The 18,585-nt window shown below is 43.9% G+C and overlaps 1 pseudogene; it reads left to right on the forward strand.

Annotated features, from left to right (window-relative positions):
• The first annotated feature begins 5,465 nt into the window (after positions 1–5,465).
• On the forward strand, positions 5,466–5,625 carry LOC130278136 (U2 spliceosomal RNA; annotated as a pseudogene).
• The last annotated feature ends 12,960 nt before the right edge of the window (positions 5,626–18,585 follow it).

Consider the following 18,585-nt stretch of genomic DNA (forward strand, 5'->3'; position numbering starts at 1 on the left):
GGTATACGTACAATAGTCACTGGATGAATAATACACATTCTTCGCCTCTCCAGTGGAACGTGATCCTTCCTCTGCAAGAACTCACTGTTGTACAATCCATCCTAGACTTTTTCGTTGGCCTGCAAAAAGCCAGCACATAACTGTCTCCCATTTGTCTCATGGAGTCCCCTAAGACATATTTATGTCGAAAAATATTCTCTGACAGACAGAAGTGGAAACATGGGGACCAAACTTTGTAAAGATGTACTTCCAGCCTAGCTGATTTAAATAGGTTATCTCGAGATAGCCGACCAGTGGAGGTCCGACAAGTGGGACCTCTATCGATCTTGAGAGCCAAGGACAATGATTTCTCAAAGGAATGGAGCAGCAGCACGCACACACACCCAGCACTCTATAAATTCTCTATGCTGCCTCCGAATATTCCCAGTGACTGACTGCACCAGCATATCCTATGTGTCGGGACAGAGAATAGTAAGACCAGACAGCAGGGACCAACACCGATAAGGAATCCGTGACAGGCGTGCATATTTTCTTTTATTCGTCCTTAGGGGTTCTCTGCCTCTAGACATCTTATCCACTATCCAAAGGATCGGGGACAAGATGTCTGATCGTGAGGGTCCTACCACTGGGGATTCCCGCGTTCTCCATGCTGCACCCGGTGTTCGTTTAGAGTTCGTTGGGTTCAGCGCAGGAGGCTCATGATGTCACAGCCATGCCCTGCTCGTGACGTCACGGCAACGCCCCCTCAATGCAAGTCTAGGGGAGGGGGCGTGACGGCCGTAGACTTGCATTGAGGGGGCATAGCCATGACGTCACGAGCGGGACGTGACGGGCCTCCACCCCGCATCACCAGTCATCGAAGTTTGCTCTGTGCACCGGATGTCTGGGGTGCCACAACCGAGATCCAGGGGCGGGACCCCCGTGATCAGACATCTTATCCCTTATCCATTATTAATCACCAGATTTGGTGGCCATATCGGATTGCGCAATATTCTGCAAACAACGTTTTCTCTAAAAATTACTGGTCAGAACCGTGTGAAAAATTAGCGTTTGTCATGACCTTCAGTACCACATTTGATCATATGGTTTTGCCGCCATATTGGAATGCGCAATATTCTGCAAATATACTTTTCTCCCAAATAACTGGTCAGAACAGTGCAAAAATTATCACACATGTTTCTGGTCACTTTCTGTACCACTATTGATCACCAGATTTGACGGCCATATTGGATTGCGCAATATTCTGCATAAATAGATTTCTTAAATTCTTGGTCTGAACAATGTGAAAATTAGCACACGTGTTCGTGATAACATTCTGTACCACAAATGATGACCTGGTTTGGCAGCCATATTGAATTGCGCAATATTTTGCAAACAGTTTTCTCTAAAATAACTGGTCAGAACAGTGTAAAAATTAGCACACATGTCCACGATCACTTTCTGTACCACATGTGATCACAAGATTTGGCTAATAATTTATGAACAGAATTCAAAAAACGCAGTAAAAACTGACACATATTAAAGGGGTATTTCAGGGAAAAACTTTTTATATATATGTAGCCTGCTCCCAGTTCCCTCCAGCGTGACTGAGCACACATACAATGGAAGGGGGGAGAAAGGCTACAAGCCCCACCCAAGTTGGCTGATATAGGTGCATGGCCTCACAGGTGCAACCCTAATGCTGCCTGGAAAATGTTCAAGGCGCATTAACACATGTGGGGAGATTTATCAAAACTTGTGCAGAGGAAAAGTTGCCCAGTTGCCCATAGCAACCAATCAGATCTCTTCTTTCATTTTTAACAAGGCCTCTGCAAAATGAAAGAAGCGATCTGATTGGTTGCTATGGGCAACTGGGCAACTTTTCCTCTGCACAGGTTTTGATAAATCTCCCCCATGGAGTTTACACACTTAGCCAATGTCATTGTATACATCTACCACAGTAGTGCACCTACATTTCTGTATTGTATTCTAATTGTTACACATCCACACCGTTTATCTGGTGTAGGATTCTATTGTGGCACTTGTAGTCCGCTGCAGACATCCTCCATTGTATGCATTTTTATGCTGGGGATCGCCCCTAGCAATGGACTACAAGGGCAGGATCTGCTCCCCCAGTATATATGCACAACTGCATTTGGGGTTGAGCACCTCCAGCCATTTGAGACCACGTTTTTTGTTGTTGTTTATATATATATATATATATATATATATATATATATATATATATATATTGGCTTCAGAAAGTTAAACAGATTTGTAAATTACTTCTATTAAAAAATCTTAATCCTTCCAATAATTATCAGCTGCTGAAGTTGAGTTGTTCTTTTCTGTCTGGTAACAGTGCTCTCTGCTGACATCTCTGTTTGTCTCGGGAACTGCACAGAGTAGAAGAGGTTTGCGGATTGGTATGGGTTATGGGGATTTGTTTCTACTCTCGACAGTTCCCGAGACACGTGTCATCAGAGAGCACTTAGACAGAAAAGAACAACTCAACTTCAGCAGCTCATAAGTACTGAAAGGATTAAGATTTTTTAATAGAAATAATTTACAAATCTGTTTAACTTTCTGGAGCCAGTTGATATATAAAAACAAGTTTTTTCCTGGATAACCCCTTTAAGGCATATAAAAGAAAGCCTCACACTCACTGTAACATTGTATCCTATATAACAGTGATGGCAAACCTTTTTGAGTCCGAGTTCCAAAACCGTAATGTACGCCAACTTTGTGCCAGCACAGCAATTAAATCAGAATACTGAGGTTTAAAGTTAGAAGAAAAAAAACTCCTACAGTTTCCATAACTAATTAACATCTTTTGTTTTAAAAGAAGAAAGAACAACAACAGAGTTCAATGATCCAAACTTGTTGTTTTTTTTTTTATTGAAAAAACATAAATTCTAGAAAAGAAAACACACTGGTGGTTGGTGGTGCATCACCAAAATAAGCTCCTATTCCCACCTATCCACCGGCAGTGTGCACGCATCCTACATGCTGCTTTGGCACAGTTTACATCAGAATTACACCCGGTTTAGGTTCAGCTTTGCATGTTTGTCAATAGACCTGCATTTGTCTTCAGGTTTCTGATCGTCCAGCTGCACCAAAGCTACATGTATACTGTGTACTGTATACTGTGTACATGTTTACTGTGCCAAAGATGCGTACAAGGGGATACTCAACTTGTGATATGATCACATACCAGACTGAAATTGTATGAGGAAAGCCTTACTCTGGGTTCTTTCTCTGCTTCTATAGTTACAGTAAGGCTGCATTCACACCTCGTTTTTACGTTACTGTTGCCGGATCCAGCTGGGGGAGGGGCAAACCGGGCTCTCCCGTACTCCTGCCGAACCAGCGCTGAAATCCATTTACTTTAATGAGCCGACCGGAGTCAAACGGTGACTCCGGTCGGCTCATTTTTGACCGGACCTAAAACCGTAGTATACTACGGTTTTAGGTCCGGTCAGGAAACCGCACATATGTTTATTTTTACTTACACAGTTTTTTTTTTTTTATGGGAAAAGGGGGGTGATTCAAACTTTTATTAGGGAAGGGGTTAAATCACATTTATTAACACTTTTTTTTGCAGTGTCCCATAGGGACCTATAACACTGCACACACTAATCTTTTACACTGATCACTGGCGTGTATTAACATGCCATTGATCAGTGTTATCGGAGCTTGACTGCTCCTGCCTGGATCTCAGGCACGGAGCAGTCATTCGCCGATCGGACCCCGAGGAGGCATTCTCCCGGTGTCCGGTCAGCTGTTCGGGACGCCATGGCACTCCCGAACAGCCTGACTGAGATGCCGGGATACTTTCAGTTTCAACTTTGATCCCCGCATCAGAACGTTTAATACAGGGCATCACCGCGGTTGGTGATGTCCTGTATTAGCCGCGGGTCCCGGCCGTTGATGGCCGCCGGACCGACCCGATATATCGCAGGAGCCGGCGCAGGACATAAATATACGTCCTGCGTCGTTAAGGAGTTAAGGACCAGGACGATTTTATTTTTGCGTTTTTTTTCCCCCTCTCCTTCTAAAATCCTAAAAATCTAAAACTCTTTTATATTTCCATCTACAGACCCATATAAGGGCTTGTTTTTTGCGTGGCCAATTGTACTATGTAATGACACCTCTCATTTTACCATAAAATGTACAGCGAATGTTTATGCTGTTCACCGTATGGGATCATTAACATTTTATTTTGGTAGTTCAGACATTTACGCACGCGGCGATACCAGATATGTTTCTTAAAAAATATGTTACGCTTTTTGGGGGTAAAATGGGAAAAAAGGGACAATTTCCATTTTAATTAGGGATGGGGATTTTTCACTTTTTATTTTTTTTATTTTTTTACTTTTTTTTTTTTTTCACACTTTGTATGTCCCCATAGGAGACTATTTATAGCAATCAGTTGATTGCTAATACTGTTCAGTGCTATGTATAGGAATTAGCACTGATCAGTGTTATCGGTCATTTTCTGCTCTGGTCTGCTCGATCTCAGACCAAAGCAGAAGACCCCAGGAGACGGCTGGAGGCAGGTGAGGGGGCCTCCGGCCGCCACCTTAGATGATCGGTTCCCCGTGGCAGCGCCGCGGGCGATCCGATCATCTATTTTTGTGCGCATTGCCGCAGATGCCGTGCTCTGTATTGATCATGCCATCTGAGAGGTTAATGCCGGACACCAGCGCAATCTCTAATGTCTGCCAATGCTGGGAACTGAGTTCCTGCACTTTTCCACAGCAGGAACACCATTCCCATTAGCAGTACAAGCCCCTGAATGGAAATCTTGGGTGAGTTCCCACCCTTTTTTTTCTAGGACTTGACCCCTGTCTAGAAGATTCACTACATTGTACGCTGTGCCCTACTATTTGTAGTGGGACCCTGCTGTGTGTTATCTGTGGGATGAATATTCAGTCTTATACAATGTTTACAATGTTGTTCTGTATTTTTCCCTCTATGATCAGCAAAATGTTATCATGACTCTTATGTGACAAGATGAGAAGATGGAACAGTCACTGCTGACATACCAGCAGCGCAAATCACACCAAATATGTCAGCGCTGGGTCACTGTGTACCGCCGTCATTTCGGAATCCAAAAACTAAATAAGCTTCGTGACTAGGGTTGCCACCTTTCTTGCAAAAAACATACTGGCCATGCTCATTTGCATAATTAATTATACATGCGTGACATCACAGGATACACATATGCGGGGGAAATTTGGTCCTATTCTGAGCCCTATAACTTTTTTAATTTCTCCTTATATGGGCCTGTATGTGGGATCATTTTTTTGCATCATTTTTTTATGTGACTTTTTGATCGCTTTTTTATTAAATTCTGGAGTTGCAGTTAGTGACTAACTACAACTCCCAGGATGCGCTGATACGGCCTGTGGCTCAGCAGCTGTCCTAAACAAAAACTACAACTCCCAGCATGTGGGTCTATATAGTAGTATATTGTGTAGGTCATTGCTTCTCGGCCTTTTGGCTAAGATCAAGTGTAGTATCTGTTCTTATCAGTTTAATTGCTGGTGGGGATGGGTGCTGCATGGAGGATGCAGGTGTACCAGGGCTTTCCGGGGCTGGTTCTGAGGAATCAGCTCGACGGCTGCCCCGATGTGACCTGTTCCCTCCGGGTCTCGCCATGAGGCTGAGAGGGTCTAGAGCCGAGGTACTTTTGTGCCTCGGGGAGTGGTGACCCCCAGGTGCCGAAACTCACTGGGAGGATGGACTCACTGAGTTGAAGCACGGGCACCATAATCTCTTCTTCACCTTGTGGCACTCACCTCTTGATTCCCGGCCTTCTGGCTGGGATCAGAGAAATTTTTATAGATCCGGCCGGATGTCCGGGCAGTATATCTGCACACATTCACTTATTTCTTTCTTTTTTGTCTCTCTGTCACTTTTTGCGTGTTGTGTGTCCACAGGATTTGTCAGGATGCGGTAGCCCTTCTGGGTGTCCCTCCTGGCGGTCTAGGGGAGGTGTGTGTGGCCATTAGGTTCTGCACCTCCCTACAAACACCCCGGGTACTCCTGCTTTGGCAGGGTACCTACCGTTATCGGCTCTGCGGGCAGATACCTTGGCTAACGCCAAGGGGGATGCCAGGAGCATTTGTGGTCCCCTAGTAGCTTTGGCGAAAAGGGACATCGAACCTGGAATCTCGCAGGTACCTTTTGGCCCGGAGGTGAAGGGTAGGTATGTTGGGGGCCTCTCTCCTATCTGAGAAGGGCTTGCGATAGACCGCATCCTTTGTGCACGTTTTTTTAGTGTAACACGTTTGCACTTTTTCTTGCACTTTGGGTGAATCGAGAGCACGTTCCTCGGCTTTTAAAAGGCGGAAAAAAAAAAAAAAAAAATTGTGTAGGTCATAGTTTCCCAACCAGGGGTGGCTCCAGCTGTTGCAAAACTACAACTCCCAGCATGTTGGACTAAATAGTAGTATATAGTATATGTCAGTGTTTCCCAACCAAGGGTGCCTCCAGCTGTTGCAAAATTACAACTCCCAGCATGTTGAACTATATAGTAGTATATTGTATAAGTCATCGTTTCCCAACCAGGGGTGCCTCCAGCTGTTGCAAAACTACAACTCCTAGCATGTTGGACTAAATAGTAGTATATAGTATATGTCAGTGTTTCCCAACCAAGGGTGCCTCCAGCTGTTTCAAAACTACAACTCCCAGCGTGTTGGTCTATATAGTAGTATATTGTATAGGTCATAGTTTCCCAACCAGGGGTGCCTCCAGCTGTTGCAAAACTACAACTCCCAGCATGTTGGACTAAATAGTTGTATATAGTATATGTCAGTGTTTCCCAACCAAGGGTGCCTCCAGCTGTTGCAAAACTACAACTCCCAGTATGCCCGGACAGCCGTTGGCTGTCCGGGCATGCTGGAAGTTGTAGTTTTGCAACAGCTGGAGGAGCTCTGGTTGGGAAACACTGGTATAGTATTTGGTGCAATATTCGGGGAGTTGGATAAATACTGGCCGCGGGTATTTTTAATATTAAAATACCGGCTGTGCGGGTAAAATACCAGCCAGGTGGCAGCCCTATTTGTGACCTCTCACCCCCCGGCCCCCTCCCCCACATACATACATATTTGATTTCTGCATTGTTGTGTGTTATTTTCCTTTACTAAATGACAACTTCACAATAAAGACTTTCATCATACATTTGCCTCTGCATCGACCAACGTCACATGTCAACTTCTAGTGAGCAATGGGGAAAACATAACTGGTGTGGCCCTTTAAATTAGGACATAATGGTCAGATGCCCTTGTTACACTATTTTGGTCGATACTTTTGCATATAATCAATAAAGGTTGGGTGTTATGAATGCACATACTGTCTGCTATACAGTAATGGTCTCCAACCCTGAGCCTCCTCAGCTGCTGCAGAACTACAACATCCCTGACAGCCCCAGGTCGGAAACCATTGTTATACAGGACAGAAAAAGTCTAGAGATATCTTATAGATATTATAATATTGACCCAGTGTTTGCAAAAGTGGACACTACCGCTCCCTTGTGGGGTGCTGGTATGATCCAGGGGGACAGCAACAGCTTTGGTGAAAAAAATAAATAAGGGGCAGTGGGGCTATTAAAGGACATCTGCAGAAAAATACAACTTACCCCCTATCCACAGGATAGGGAATAAGTGTTTGATCGCGGGGGGGGAATAAGTGTTTGACCACTGGGACCCCCGCGATCTCCTGCACGGGGCTACAGCTCTGCCGCGGCTCTCCTGTGCAGGAGGCGTACCGGCCGCAGCGTGACGTCGCGGCTGACACGCCTCCTCCATGTATCTCTATGGGAGAGGCGGGGAGGCAGCGTTCGTGCTTCCCCGCCTCTCCCATAGAACTGTATTGGGAGGGGGCGTACCGGCGACCTCAGAGGCTGACGCTACACGCATTAGCCGCTCATATAGAGTGGCAATGCGGGGCCCCGTTTGGGAGATCGCGGGGACTATTAAAGGATATCTGCAGCAAAATCAAAATACAACTTACCCCCTATCCACAGGATAGGGGATAAGTGTTTGATCGCGGGGGGTCCGACCACTGGGATAGGGGATAAGTTGTCTTTTGCTGCAGATGTCCTTTAAGGAAGAAGAGAAAGAATAGGTACTAAACATGTGCAGAGACTTGTTTTCACTTAAAGGGTACTCCGGAAAACTTTTTCAACTGATGCCAGAAAGTTAAACAGATTTGTAAATTACTTCTATTTAAAAATCTTAATCCTTCCAGTACTTATTAGGGGCTGTATGCTACAGAGGAAATTCTTTTCTTTTTGGATTTCTTTTCCGTCACGACCACAGTGCTCTCTGCTGACACCTTTGTCCATGTCAGGAACTGTCCAAAGCAGGAGAAAATCCCCATAGCAAACATATGCTGCTCTGGACAGTTCCTAAAATGGACAGCAGGGGTCAGCAGAGAGTACTGTGGTCGTGACAGAAAAGATACCCCAAAAGAAAAGAATTTCCTCTGTAGTATACAGCCGCTAATAAGTTCTTGAAGGATTAAGAATTTTTAATAGAAGTAATTTACAAATCTGTTTAACTTTCTGACACCAGTTGATTTAAAAAAATAAATAAAAAAGGTTTCCACCAGAGAACCCCTTTAACCCCTTAAGGACGCAGGAGGTACTCAAACGGCCCCTTTTCCGAGTCCTTAAGGACTCAGGACGTTTGAGTACGTCCTGTCAAATCCCGGCCCCCCACCGCTAGCTGGAGGGGAGCCGGTGCCCGATGCCTGCTGAATTCGTTCAGCAGGCATCGCGGCATATCGCCCAGGGGGGTCATGATGACCCCCCATGTCGGCGATGGCCACAGATCGTTGGACAATTCAGTCCAGCGATCTGCGGCAGATTCCGGGTCAATTGGGTCTCCAGTGACACGGTGACCCGGAATTACAGGCTGTTCGGGGCCGTCTCTGACGGTCCCGAACAGCCATAGCCAGCAGGGGTGAGGTGGCACTGGTGCCACCTCACGATCGCCCTGATTCGTCGGCCGAGCGGGTGCGGGACGTGGACCCTGGGAGCTGGGAACCCCGATCCCCGGCGTCAATGTTGGGATCGGGGCCCCAGGAGCGACGGCGGCGGCGGGACTGACCTGTGCCTGGAGCAGCAGCAGGAGGTGAGTGACAGCCTCCTGCTGTTGCTTAGCAACTGCTCCTAGCATGCAAAAAGGGCATGCTGGGAGCTGTAGTTATGCAACAGCAGGAGGCAGACCACCACATCTCCCAGCATTCCCTTATGGGCATGCTGGGACTTATAATTTTGCAACAGCTGGAGGCAAATTTTTTCTATGGAAAAGTGTACCTTCAGCTGTGGTATAACTACTACTCCCAGCTTGCATAATCAGCCAAAGTGCATGCTGGGAGTTGTAGTGGTGCATCTGCTGGTTGCATAACTACAACTCCCAGCATGCCCGTTGGCTGTCGGTGACTGCTGAGAGTTGTAGTTTTGCAACAGCTGAAGGCACACTGGTTGTGAAACAAGTAGCAAACCAGTGTGTCTCCAGCTGTTGCATAACTACAATCCCCAGCATCCCCAGCCAAAGTAGTATGCCTCCAGCTGTTGCATAACTACAAGACCCAGCATGCCCTTCCGCTGTCTGCACATGCTGGGGGTTGTAGCTTTTGCAACAGCTGAAGGCACACTGGTTGCAAAACACTGAGTTTGTTACCAAACTCGGTGTTTCACAACCAGTGTGCCTCCAGCTGTTGCAAAACTACAACTCCCAGCATGCACTGATAGACCATACATGCTGGGAGTTGTAGTTTTGCAACAGCTGGATGTTTCTCCCCCCCAATGTGAACGTACAGGGTACACTCACATGGGCGGAGGATGTCCACCCCTATGCAATCCCTAATTTAGGCCTCAAATGCGCATGGCGCTCTCACTTTGGAGCCCTGTTGTATTTCAAGGCAACAGTTTAGGGTCACATATGGGGTATCGCCGTACTCGGGAGAAATTGTGTTACAAATTTTGGGGGGTAATTTCTGCTTTTACCCTTTTAAAAAATGTAAAATATTTGGGAAAAGAAGCATTTTAGGTAAACATTTATTTTTTTTTTTTTACATATGCAAAAGTCGGGAAACACCTGTGGGATATTAAGGTTCACTTAACCCCTTGTTACGTTCCCCAAGGGGTCTAGTTTCCAAAGTAGTATGCCATGTGGGGGTTTTCTTGCTGTCGAGGCACCATAGGGGCTTCCTAAATGCGGCATGCCCCTAGAGCAAAATTTGCTTTCAAAAAGCCAAATGTGACTCCTTCTCTTCTGAGACCTGTAGCGCGCCAGCAGAGCACTTTTCACCCCCATATGGGGTGTTTTCTGAATCGGGAGAGATTGGGCTTCAAATTTTGGGGGGTATTTTCTGCTATTACCCTTTTTAAAAATGTACATTTTTGGGGAAAACAAGCATTTTAGGAAAAAAATAATATTTTTTTTTACATATGCAAAAGTCGTGAAACCCCTGTGGGGTATTAAGGTTCGCTTTACCCCTTGTTACGTTCCCCGAGGGGTCTAGTTTTCAAAATGGTATGCCATGTGGGTTTTTTTTTTGCTGTTCTGGCACCATAGGGGCTTCCTAAATGCGGCATGCCCCCAGAGCAAAATTTGCTTTCAAAAAGCCAAATGTGACTCCTTCTCTTCTGAGACCTGTAGTGCGCCAGCAGAGCATTTTTCACCCCCATATGGGGTGTTTTCTGAATCGGGAGAAATTGGGCTTCAAATTTTGGGGGGTATTTTCTGCTGTTACCCTTTTTAAAAATGTAACATTTTTGGGAAACCAAGCATTTTAGGAAATTTTTTTTAATTTTTTTACATATGCAAAAGTCGTGAATCACCTGTGGGGTATTAAGGTTCACTTTACCCCTTGTTATGTTCCCCGAGGGGTCTAGTTTCCAAAATGGTATGCCATGTGTTTTTTTTGCTGTTCTGGCACCATAGGGGCTTCCAAAAACCATTTGTCACTCCTTCCCTTCTGAGCCCTCTACTGCGCCCGCCGAATAATTAACATAGACATATGAGGTATGTGCTTACTCGAGAGAAATTGGGTTTCAAATATAAGTAAAAATGTTCTCCTTTTTACCCCTTGCAAAAATTCAAAAATTGGGTCTACAAGAACATGCGAGTGTAAAAAATTAAGATTGTGAATTTTCTCCTTCACTTTGCTGCTATTCCTGTGAAACAACTAAAGGGTTAAAACGCTGACTGAAGGTCATTTTGAATACTTTGGGGGGTGCAGTTTTTATAATGGGGTAATTTATGGGGTACTTCTAATATTAAGACCCTTCAAATCCACTTCAAACCTGAACTGGTCCCTGAAAAAAAGCGAGTTTCAAAATTTTGTGAAAAATTGGAAAATTGCTGCTGACCGTTGAAGCCCTCTGGTGTCTTCCAAAAGTAAAAACACGTCAATTTTATGATGCAAACATAAAGTAGACATATTGGAAATGTGAATTAAAAAAAATATTTGGAATATCCATTTTACTTACAAGCAGAGAGCTTCAAAGTTAGAAAAATGCAAAATTTTCAAATTTTTCATCAAATTTTGGGATTTTTCACCAAGAAAGGATGCAAGTTACAACAAAGTTTTACCACTATGTTAAAGTAGAATATGTCACGAAAAAACAATCTCGGAATCAGAATGATAACTAAAAGCATTCCAGAGTTATTAATGTTTAAAGTGACAGTGGTCAGATGTGCAAAAAATGGCCGAGTCCTTAAGGTGAAAAAGGGCTCAGTCCTTAAGGGGTTAAGGGAAAACAAGTCTCTGCACATGGTTAGTACCTATTCTTTCTCTTCTTCCTTAAAGGACATCTGCAGCAAAAGACAAAATTGATATTAAATAACATAGATATTATTTGTAGAATTCCTGAGACCCACATCTTCCCTTTTTCACTGGTCTGCTGAGAAAATGAACAATCAATTCAGCACAATATCGTGACATCTCCCAGTGTGACATAAAATAAGAAAAGGCACTAAATCTCCCCAATTTGGATATTATATGGCAATGTAGGCAAAAAGCTTTGAGTTTAGTAATAACTATTCTGCTGACAATTTCCTGCCTATGCAATGGTTTCATCATACCTTCTCTTTTTACTACTGGAAAAAATGTATTACTTGGTTAAAACTGCTAAAAAATCTATTTCCCTGCAGGCAATTTTTTTGATTTATATCTAGTAAAGTTTATTAAGTGAGGGAAATGTATATTTCTGTTATTTACTTATTTTTATGTTAGGTTTGTTAAATCATTTTTGATGAATTTTTATTCCATTTTTTGTTTAACTTTAATTACTGGCTAGTACATTAGCCTGTTTATTAACAGTACATTAGGCCCCATGTATTCTTACCTGTATGACCTGTATCCTGTACCTGTTTGTCATTTCGCCTGTAAACCTGTCTTGGTTCCCTGTTTGTCAGTACTCTGTACGCCTGCTGTTTTATCTTCCTAGTTCTCTGTTTATCAGTACTCTGTACGCCTGCTGTTTTATCTTCCTAGTTCTCTGTTTATCAGTACTCTGTACGCCTGCTGTTTTATCTTCCTAGTTCTCTGTTTGTCAGTACTCTGTATGCCTGCTGTTTTATCTTCCTAGTTCTCTGTTTATCAGTACTCTGTATGCCTGCTGTTTTATCTTCCTAGTTCTCTGTTTATCAGTACTCTGTACGCCTGCTGTTTTATCTTCCTAGTTCTCTGTTTATCAGTACTCTGTACGCCTGCTGTTTTATCTTCCTAGTTCTCTGTTTATCAGTACTCTGTACGCCTGCTGTTTTATCTTCCTAGTTCCCTGTTTGTCAGTACTCTGTATGCCTGCTGTTTTATCTTCCTAGTTCTCTGTTTATCAGTACTCTGTATGCATGCTGTTTTATCTTCCTAGTTCTCTGTTTGTCAGTACTCTGTACACCTGCTGTTTTATCTTCCTAGTTCTCTGTTTATCAGTACTCTGTACGCCTGCTGTTTTATCTTCCTAGTTTTCTGTTTGTCAGTACTCTGTACGCCTGCTGTTTTATCTTCCTAGTTCTCTGTTTGTCAGTACTCTGTATGCATGCTGTTTTATCTTCCTAGTTCTCTGTTTGTCAGTACTCTGTACACCTGCTGTTTTATCTTCCTAGTTCTCTGTTTATCAGTACTCTGTACGCCTGCTGTTTTATCTTCCTAGTTCTCTGTTTATCAGTACTCTGTACGCCTGCTGTTTTATCTTCCTAGTTCTCTGTTTGTCAGTACTCTGTACGCCTGCTGTTTTATCTTCCTAGTTCTCTGTTTATCAGTACTCTGTATGCCTGCTGTTTTATCTTCCTAGTTCTCTGTTTATCAGTACTCTGTACGCCTGCTGTTTTATCTTCCTAGTTCTCTGTTTATCAGTACTCTGTACGCCTGCTGTTTTATCTTCCTAGTTCTCTGTTTATCAGTACTCTGTACGCCTGCTGTTTTATCTTCCTAGTTCTCTGTTTATCAGTACTCTGTACGCCTGCTGTTTTATCTTCCTAGTTCTCTGTTTATCAGTACTCTGTACGCCTGCTGTTTTATCTTCCTAGTTCTCTGTTTATCAGTACTCTGTATGCCTGCTGTTTTATCTTCCTAGTTCTCTGTTTATCAGTACTCTGTATGCCTGCTGTTTTATCTTCCTAGTTTTCTGTTTATCAGTACTCTGTATGCCTGCTGTTTTATCTTCCTAGTTCTCTGTTTATCAGTACTCTGTATGCATGCTGTTTTATCTTCCTAGTTCTCTGTTTGTCAGTACTCTGTACGCCTGCTGTTTTATCTTCCTAGTTCTCTGTTTATCAGTACTCTGTACGCCTGCTGTTTTATCTTCCTAGTTCTCTGTTTGTCAGTACTCTGTATGCCTGCTGTTTTATCTTCCTAGTTCTCTGTTTGTCAGTACTCTGTATGCATGCTGTTTTATCTTCCTAGTTCTCTGTTTGTCAGTACTCTGTACGCCTGCTGTTTTATCTTCCTAGTTCTCTGTTTGTCAGTACTCTGTACGCCTGCTGTTTTATCTTCCTAGTTCTCTGTTTGTCAGTACTCTGTATGCCTGCTGTTTTATCTTCCTAGTTCTCTGTTTGTCAGTTCTCTGTACGCCTGCTGCTTTATCTTCCTAGTTCTCTGTTTATCAGTACTCTGTACGCCTGCTGTTTTATCTTCCTAGTTCTCTGTTTGTCAGTACTCTGTATGCCTGCTGTTTTATCTTCCTAGTTCTCTGTTTGTCAGTACTCTGTACGCCTGCTGCTTTATCTTCTTAGTTCTCTGTTTATCAGTACTCTGTACGCCTGCTGCTTTATCTTCCTAGTTCTCTGTTTATCAGTACTCTGTACGCCTGCTGTTTCATCTTCCTAGTTCTCTGTTTCTCAGTACTCTGTACGCCTGCTGTTTTATCTTCCTAGTTCTCTGTTTATCAGTACTCTGTACGCCTGCTGCTTTATATTCCTAGTTCTCTGCTTATCAGTACTCTGTACGCCTGCTGTTTTATCTTCCTAGTTCTCTGTTTGTCAGTACTCTGTACGCCTGCTGTTTTATCTTCCTAGTTCTCTGTTTGTCAGTACTCTGTACGCCTGCTGCTTTATCTTCCTAGTTCTCTGTTTATCAGTACTCTGTATGCATGCGGTTTTATCTTCCTAGTTCTCTGTTTATCAGTACTCTTGGTTAACACTTTTGACTTGTGACGCCCCTGCACTTTAGTCCAGCACAGGGACCACTGACAAGTGACGCCTGTCACCCACCTGGATGTAGGCTGTCACGAAGCTGGAAGTGGATCCTCCATCTGTGTGGCAGAGGACTCGGACTGTATCAGGGAGCAGAATCTAAGGTGCCACTGGTCTTCACCAGAGCCCACCGCAAGGCAGGACGGGCTTGCTGCGGCAGGCGACACCCAGGTCGCTACCCCTGACACGGCTCGACCACACAGGTAACTGGGCAAGGCGAGGTACCGAAGGATGAGGCTGTAGCGTAGTCAAATGTAGCAGAGGGTCAATGCAGGCGGCAAAGGTTTGTAGTGAAAAAACGTAGCAGGAAGGTCCGGATACACGTGTATGGCAAACAGGCAATAGGAACCCTTTCTCTCAGGCAAATGGCACTGAGAAATGAGAAATGGGGGAGGTGCAGGGACTTTAAAGAATAGTGTCAGGTGTGAGTGATAATTATGGGCGCACTGGCCCTTTAAATTATAAAGCTCCGGTGCGCGCGCCCTACGGGACGGGGACATGTGCGCCGGGGCTGAAGCACAGTAGCAGAGGAGTCAGAGGAAGCAGGTAGGTCACAGGCAGGGATTCGCATGCGGGTGCGTCCCGCGATGCGAATCCCAGCCCCACCGGAAGCAGGGACAATGCGCTCTCGGCCGGAGCGGAAACTGTAACAACGTCACATTAGAGGGAGAAATGCTTGTATTCCTATAGGCAGCCAAAATTACGTCAACCTACTTCAAGCCCTGGGGCCCAAAAATGTTTTAGTTTTTTTTCAACTGTAAATTACTTCTATTAAAAAAAAATTGTAATCCTTCCAGTACTTATCAGCTGCTGAAGTTGAGTTGTTATTTTCTGTCTGACCACAGTGCTCTCTGCTGACACCTCTGTCTGGCTCAGGAACTGTCCAGAGCAGGAGAGGTTTGCTATGGGGATTTGCTGCTAGGCTGAACAGAAAAGAACAACTTAAAGGGGTATTCCAGGAAAAAACTTTTTATATATATATATATATATATATATATATATATATCAACTGGCTCCGGAAAGTTAAACAGATTTGTAAATTACTTCTATTAAAAAATCTTAATCCTTTCAGTACTTATGAGCTGCTGAAGTTAAGGTTGTTCTTTTCTGTCTAAGTTCTCTCTGATGACACATGCACAGAGTAGAATAGGTTTGCTATGGGGATTTGCTTCTAAACTAGGTGGTTCCCGAGACACGTGAGAGAACTTAGACAGAAAAGAACAACCTTAACTTCAGCAGCTTATAAGTACTGAAAGGATTAAGATTTTTTTAATAGAAGTAATTTACAAATCTGTTTCACTTTCTGGAGCCAGTTGATTTATAAAAAAAAAAAAAAAAGTTTTTCCTGGATAATCCCTTTAACTTCAGCAGCTGATAAGTACTGGAAGGATTAAGATATTTTAATAGAAGTAATTTACAAATATTTTTAACTTACCGGAGCCAGTTACGTTTTTTTTTTTTCATGGAATACCCCTTTAATTTAGACCAGTGTTTCCCAACCAGGGTGCCTCCAGCTGTTGCAAAGCTACAACTCCCAGCATGCCCAGACAGCCGAAGGCTGTCTGGGCATGCTGGGATTTGTAGCTTTGCAACAACTGGAGGCACCTTGGTTAGGAAACACTGCTTTAGACTGCCGCTTCTCCGCAGGGTGACACCCATCGCAATGTCTTTGATACGTTATGCAAAGTGACCCTTTGTGTCGAGTATCGATTTTAAAGAGCGCTTCCCGTAGACGGAGCAAGCTGTTATGGTGACAGCCTGATAATACCTAAGTGACAGGAAATTGAAAGGATTAGTGCCGCATCACTAGGATTGCTCTCCTCAGCATCCGATTACTATGGAGACCCATAATAACATCGCTGGCTTCCCAGTGTCGCGCCAAACAGGCAGGAATGCCTGACGTTCCCTTTGTCTTCCCAGCATTCCTCTATATACAGGTCCCATTATGTCACCATGAGGTGTGGAATGCGTATAGAGGAATGCAGGAGCAACACAGGCTATGTCATCCCCGCCAACCCCGACCTGGCACACCAAATAATGATAAGAATAATAATTCTTTATTTCTATAGTGCACACAGATTCCGCCGCGCCGTACACTCAAATTGAAGAGAGAACGTAAACAGATAAAAAATAGTGAAATAAATAAGAAATTATAATAAACGTGACAATGTCACATGACTCCGCTATAGATGTTGCAAAACTACAATTCCCAGCATGCCCGGACAGCCTTCGGCTGTCCGGGCATGCTGAGAGTTGTAGTTTTGTAACAGCTGGAGGCACACTGGTCGGGAAAACACTGGTCTACAGGGTCTGATCATCAGGGTTCACATCACGTTTTTGCCATACTGTTTTCAATCCGTTTTTCTAAAGAAAACCGTATGGCAAAAAAGCGGATGGAACAGTATGGGAAAAAGTAAACCGTATGCTTTTTAAACTGTATACTGTTTTTAAAAGTGCATACAGTTCCGTCCGTTTTTATTTAAAAAAAACATACGTTTTTGATAATTTTGTCCATTTTTAATGGGAGGGGTCTTGGGTGGGCACTTTAGGATGCAAATGCGCATGTGCAAAGTAAATAGCGTATACGGTTTCCCGTATGGAACTGTATACATGTGCGTTTCCCATTGACGTCCATGTTAAAAAAACGTATGCGGTTGCAGTTTTTTTTTTTTTAACATGGACTATTAAAAACGTATACGGTTTACTTTTTCCCATACTGTTCCATCAGTTTTTTTGCCATACGGTTTTCTTTAGAAAAACGGATTGAAAACAGTATGCGTTCCAACAGCTATGGCTCAATCTGTTTTCCTACCCTCTAATTGATCACCATACGGAATTATTATTAGGAACTATGGGGGGGGGGGGGGGGGGAGATTCAACAAGACCTGTGCAGAGGAAATGTCGACCAGTTGCCCATAGCAACCAATCAGATCACTTCTTTCATTTTTTTTTAAAAGGCCATTGAAAAATAAAAGAAGTTGCTATGGGCAACTGGTCAACTTTTCCTCAGCACAGGTCATGATGAATCTCCCCCTATATGTCAGTATTATTCGAGGTTCAGTGGCCTGGATATGACACAGATTTTATGAGGTTGTCTGGTTTAGAAAAAAGAAAAAACATTAGTAAATAACTCCCATTAGTCGCACTGGCATTGGGGTCTTTAAAGGGGTACTCTGCCCCTAGACATCTTATCCCCTATCCAAAGGATAGGGGATAAGATGTCTGATCGCGGGGAACCCTGCTGCACCCGGTGTTCATTTACAGCGTTGGATGCAACGCCTGAGGCTCATAGCATCACGGCTGCGCCCCACTCGTGATGTCACGGCCACGCCTCCTCAATGCACAGCCACGCCCCCTCAATGAAAGTCTCCCATAGACTTGCATTGAGGGGGCATGGCCGTGACGTCACGAGTGGAGCGCAGCCATGATGTCACGAGCCTCCGTCCTGCATTGCCAGTCATCCGGGATGGACCGAAGTTCGCTCCGTGCACAGAAGGTCTGGGGTGCCGCAGCTGAGATGGTTTGGATAGGGGATAAGATGTCTAGGGGTGGAGTACACCTTTAAATGAATTCAACTTGCTTTTCCTAATACTGATACCTCCTCTTATTGGCGGACAGCCGATATATCAGCCAATCTCACTGATTCATGACGGGGAAATGACGGAGAACCGAGGCCTCCAGTCCCAGAAACCAAGGACCTAGAGTTGTCCAACCAGCACATAACACATCATCGCATATCACAGTATAACCTGAATATACACAGACAGGGGATTTATTGCTTGCGTGAAAATCGTAGCAATATTTCTTTTCATTTGCCCAGTGTTTCGGATAGGGGTTCTGTGTCTAATTTAAGAAATTGCGCAGGCAACATATTAGATTGCGTGTATTTTTA

The sequence above is a fragment of the Hyla sarda genome, chromosome 6, assembly GCF_029499605.1.
Source record: "Hyla sarda isolate aHylSar1 chromosome 6, aHylSar1.hap1, whole genome shotgun sequence".
In the NCBI taxonomy this organism is placed as follows: domain Eukaryota; kingdom Metazoa; phylum Chordata; class Amphibia; order Anura; family Hylidae; genus Hyla; species Hyla sarda.